The 5,934-nt window shown below is 34.1% G+C and overlaps 1 long non-coding RNA gene across 1 annotated transcript in view; it reads left to right on the top strand.

Annotated features, from left to right (window-relative positions):
- Positions 1-4,820: 4,820 nt before the first annotated feature.
- LOC107686533 (uncharacterized) overlaps positions 4,821-5,934 on the top strand; it is a 61,524-nt gene continuing 60,410 nt past the window's right edge. The window contains exon 1 of the long non-coding RNA XR_001634049.1: positions 4,821-4,925. This is a non-coding gene — a long non-coding RNA (uncharacterized LOC107686533). The remainder of the gene's footprint in view (positions 4,926-5,934) is intronic.

Below are 5,934 nucleotides of genomic sequence, written 5' to 3'. Positions count from 1 at the left end.
CCTAAAAAGGGTGATCTTGAAGACATCAGATGTTGGCGTCCAGTCTCTTTACTCGGAGTTGACTATAAGATACTTTCAAAGTCTTTAACTAACAGAATTAAACTCTACATTTCCTCAGTGATTAATGCAGATCAATCATACTGCATTCCAGGAAGGACCATTTTTGATAACATTTTTTTTTGATTCGGGACTTGATTTCTTTTGCTAAGGTACACAATCTTAACATTGGATTTGTTTCTCTGGACCAGGAGAAAGCCTTTGATCGGTTGGATCATGGATTCCTGTTTAAGTGCCTTGAGTCTTTTGGTGTCGGTCCATCTATTATTGCCTATATAAGACTCTTGTATACGGATACATATAGCATGCTCAAAATTAATGGTACCCTGACAAGACCTTTCGGAGTAAACAGAGGCATAAGGCAGGGGTGTGGTCTCTCAGGAATCCTATATGCCATTGCTATTGAACCTTTATTGGTTGCGCTAAGGAAAAAGCTGGGTGGCATATCAACAGTGTGTCCGTCTACCTCAGATCTGATAACTGCTAGACTTAGTGCCTATGCTGATGATGTTACTGTTATCATTAGATCTGCTCAGGATGTTATGGATTTGGGAGTAGCTCTGGAGGTTTATCAGAAAGCCTCCTCCTCTCGAATCAATTGGCAAAAGTGTGCATCCCTTTTAATGGGTGAATGGGAGAATGAGGGCCCTCCAGTACTTCCGCAGAACTGTTCTTGGAGTCTGGAAGGATTTAAAGTGCTGGGAGGTTTCCTTGGGACTGACCAATATATTCAGAAGAACTGGGATGGTATTTTCGAAAAAGTTTCTGGACGTTTACAAAGATGGAAATGGATTCTGTCTCAATTGTCATATAGGGGAAGAGTGCTCATTATTAACAACTTGGTAGCTTCCATGATGTGGCATCGCCTAAATGTGCTTGACCCACCAAAAGAGTTGTTGCAACGTCTGCAGAAGACTTTTGTTGATTTTTTCTGAGATGGCTACCATTGGCTTCCCCCTGGTGTCCTTTATTTGCCAGTGAATGAAGGGGGCCAAGGGTTGATTGATTTGGCAGCCAAGGTTAAAGCTATGAGGTTAAAGATGGTCCAAAACCTACTCTACCCTGTGGATTTTAGGCCATGGGTGTCGTTTGGTCTGGCTTTGCTCAGAACTTTTGGTGGCTTCTGTCTTGATAGGCAACTGTTTTTAATGTCTTCGTATGATGGGAATTTCTCAACCAATGTAAAATTTTATGGTTCTGTGCTAAACCTTTGGAAAGGTTTTAAACTGATTAGACAGGAAAACAATCATGTTGGCCTTGAAGAGCCACTGTTTTACAACTCTCTTCTAGGAGATAATATTTGTACATCTAATACAATTGTTAAAACTTTTATGGATTCAGATAAGTTTCAGACTTGGTTAGCACTTGGTTAGTCTAAAACATGGAGGTCAGTGGTGGACATTTGCAGTCAGGCTGGTTTTAGATCAGTCAGGATGGTCGAGTAGCTCATAGGTGGGTTGAAAGCAGCTCTTCCCTCCACACTTCTCCTGTTTGTTAATTGTTTTCTGTCCGGAGGCCCTTCTAGAGTGTTTTTTCCTAAGTTATTTGTGTCTCCCAAGGGTTGGGTTGAAGAGGGTCGGGAAGGAAAACTGTTGAAACTTAACCGATTACAAGAGCTTGATTTTCAGGTTATGTGTTAAAATGGATTATTTTGAGCATATTAAAGACAGAGGTGATACAAAATAGAGAGGATGGGAACTTGGGTTTTGTTTTTAACAAGACACTTTTTATCTATGGATGTATGTATTCAAGAGTGCACAGACAGCAGTGTACTGTTGCAAGCTTCATAATCGGACAAGCCAAACTAGCCATTTGGAAGTCATGTAGACTGGCTGCTGAAGGACGAAATATAAATATTCTTCAGCTTTTTACTGCTTTGGTGGAATCCAGAATAAGAGTGGAACATAGATTCTTTCAAATGACAAATAACTTGCTTGAGTTTGAGTTCAAATGGTGTGCAAACGGAGCTTTACTGGCACTTTGTGAGGATGGGGAAATAATGTTTAATTGGTGATATATGGTTGTCATTTTGATTTGTTTTTTTTATATATATGCCTCCTGAACACATTGCAATGTGATATCTGTGAGGTATAATGTAGCGTTTGTTGTTAGATGTTTTAATAAAGTGTGTTAAAATTCAAAGTCTCTCTCTCTCTCTCTCTGTGTGTGTGTCTCTCTCTCTCTCTCTCTCTCTCGCTCTTTTTTAAAGCTACGCCGCTCTTTATTTATTGCGACTGTATAGAGCAGTAGTTGTGAATTGATTTAATTTCTTGTGGAGTGGAACCATTTAGCGCAGATGGAGAAAGACGTCCCGCTGCTCCGGGATCCAGTCTTATAATTGAACAGGAATTATATTTCAGGTTCTCTCTTCTTTAACAGAGTGGGAAGTGACTGAGGTTTGCGCGGCTCAACGGCTCGACTATTAGCACACTTCACAATGACTTCTCCAATCACACGGCTTTGTGGAGTTTATTTAGCGCCGGCGCACTGCTGTGTTTGCAAATAAAGACTTCCTTCTGTCACACACCGAATCATTTGTTAAATCAAGCAAAGTCTTATTCGAGGTGCAAATGACTTCAGGCTTCATCGGTGTGGGCCGATGGCTTCAGGACGGTTCAGTGCAACCGCAACTTGCTTTTCATTTTGGTTTGGTGCGAGTATGGAGTATGAGAGGAAGACGAATTGCAAAATTATGCAGAAAAATATAAATGCTTTTTATGGAAAAATAAATGCAGGAAGATTGTAACACTTGTTTATTTGTGGATTTTTGTCTCATTTATTCACAGTTAATTCATGTGAAACATACTGCTTTAATAATTGGTCATTTTGACAGATTGTTTTATCAATTCTGCTTTGCCTCACAGGAATTCATTTCATTTTAAAATATATTCAAATAGAAAACGTTATTTTTAATTGTAATATTATACTATACTACATATGAATTATACATTTTAAAATAAATATACATTTAAAATAATACATTTTAAATAAATTTTTATTTATATTATTTTATTAAATTTCTTAAAATATATAATAATATTACATAATAATGACACACACACACACACACACACACACACACACACACACACACACACACACACACACACACACACACACACACACACACACACACACACATATATTTCTCAGTTAATATCAATGGTATGACACCTATTTGAGATGCGGCAGAATTATAACAACAGTGGTTACACACACATATATTTAATTATTTGATCAAAATTATTGCTAGGGATAATTTAGTAGTGGCTGATATTGGTAGGGACCTGTCATAGCGTCTCTACTAAACTCTACACCCTTGAAAAAAACCTCCATGGTTACTACACTTTTGCTAATAATAAAACCATGATTATTTTTTAAGGGATTTGCATTTGTGTATACTTTCTTTCTTTGTTTCTTTTTTTTTTTAATAACTGTACTGCCTTAATGGTTTGAAGTTTTGTACTGCTTAATAAAAATATAAATAAATAAATAAGTAAATAGAAGATTCGCTATGTATATATATATATATATATATATATATAAACTGAATAGTTCTAGCATATATTTCTTAATAACTAAATTCCACAGCTTCACTACTAGTAGAGAGACGCTGCCAGGTAGAATTAATTCACACACGCAATCGCTCTCACTAAAGCATTCATATTAATGTAATCTTTACTGTGCTACTTTATCTGTATCTGATTTAGAATGAGCAGAAATCTGTGAGAAATATAACAACCCAAAGACAAAAGAACTGATAAAAATGAGCTGTTATAGGAGCAACGGCCGTGTGGGCAGCGCTGTGTCATCTGCTATAGCTGTGCACAAAGTTTGTCACAGCTCCAGACTTATTTGTTCATTAATGACGTCATCAGCGACTAGCCGACTTCGACTCGACTTTCATCACATAAAAGTCGACTTCAAAAAATCAGAATTCGTTCAACCCCTAATATATATATTTATAACTATTTACATTTATACATTCAGATTTATAACTATATAGTCAAATTTATTTGAATAGTTTCATACTTGTATTTACATATTCAGAATTACTTTTATATATTCTGATTTACATTTACATTTAGTCATTTAGCAGACGCTTTTATCCAAATATCCAAAGCGACTTACAAATGAGGACAATAGAAGCAGTCAAATCTAACAAAAGAGCAATGATATATAAGTGCAAATGACAAGTCTCGGTTAGCCTAACGTATATTTTATAGCTAGCCTATATATATTATACACACACACAAAGAAAAAGAAGTAGATAGAAAAAATAGAAAGCTAGTGTTTTTTTTAAATAAAAAAGAAGATAAATAGATAAAGTAGAATTAAAATAGAATAGAAAGTGCTAGAGTTAGAGGGTCAAATTTATAAATGTGTATTCAGATTTACAGATTTTATATAATTTATAATTATTTATATAATAATTATGATTACTATTAATTATTATTATTAATTATCATTACTTCATAAGTAATATAATAACACATTTTAATTTACATTCATTTATGTTTATTTATTTATTTATTTATTTTATATTATATCCAAACACAACCCACATATGCTTGTATTCTGAAAACAAAACAAATAAATATAAGATGTAGATGTTTGCATGTTTTCCCGCTCAGAACATCCTGCTGTACTCAGACCTCCAGGAGTCGACCTTTGACCTGCGGCAGCTGCCGACTCACCGCTTCGAGGCCATGGATCATTTCAGCAAGTGTTTCCTGATAGTGAAGCTGAAGCGTGAGCAGGAGACGGACGCTAGAGCGGGGCGGGACTGGAGAGCTGTGAGGGTGGATCTGGTGGCTCCGCCGCTGGAGCGCTTCGCTTACGCTCTGCTGGGATGGACGGGGTCCACGGTACGAGATCACATATCAGCGCTCTGATTGGACGAAATGATTTTAGCACAACCACTCAGATCTAGGACTAGATCACCCAAAAATCAAGCACTACGTGTCCCGACACACCTTTCACATGCTCAGAAAAATATTAAGATTTATATATTTGAATTGCATATCAAATGTCCATTCATTTGGATTCCACAGTTTTAACATTAACAAACTACTAAACGTAATGGGATGCATATTTGTCAGTCATACATGAATGAAACAGGTCAGATTTCTACACTTAAAAAAATAATAATTTGCATAGTGTATTATTAGATATTTCATTTTATATAAATTAAAATGAAATGTAATTTTGAAATGTATATAATTATTTATGTATATAGTTAGCTGGTTAATTAAATAATTAATATATTTATTAATTTGTTAATGAAATGTTTGTTATGTAAGTGAATGTAAGTGATTATATAAGTAATTACTACATATTGCCCAGTATATACTTAATACTGACTACGAAAAAAGCAATAATAATAATAATAATAATAATAATTTTCCATTAAATTTATTTTTATTTTTAATTAAAAATTGTATATTAGCTTAGGAAAAAATGCAACCAAGAAAAAGCAATAATAATAATAATAATAATTGTTTTTATCTTTATTTTTATTTTTTGATAAAAAATTGTATATTAGGAAATATTGTAAGTAAGAAATAATAATAGTAATAATAAGTTTATTTTTAATTAAAAGTTGTATACCTTTAAATACATTTGTAGTTAGAAATTCTAAATAAATTATGTTTAATTATTTAAAAATTCTAAATAAATTCTAAATATATATATATATATATATATATATACAGTGGGTACGGAAAGTATTCAGACCCCCTTCAATTTTTCACTCTTTGTTATATTGCAGCCATTTGCTAAAATCATTTAAGTTAATTTTTTTTCCTCATTAATGTACACACAGCACCCCATATTGACAGAAAAACACAGAATCGTTGACATTTTTGCAGATTTATT

The sequence above is a fragment of the Sinocyclocheilus anshuiensis genome, unplaced genomic scaffold, assembly GCF_001515605.1.
Source record: "Sinocyclocheilus anshuiensis isolate Anshui unplaced genomic scaffold, SAMN03320099.WGS_v1.1 scaffold1459, whole genome shotgun sequence".
Lineage (NCBI taxonomy): Eukaryota > Metazoa > Chordata > Actinopteri > Cypriniformes > Cyprinidae > Sinocyclocheilus > Sinocyclocheilus anshuiensis.
The sequence above is the reverse complement of the archived record's forward strand: the minus strand, read 5'-3'. Positions and strand labels throughout refer to the sequence as shown.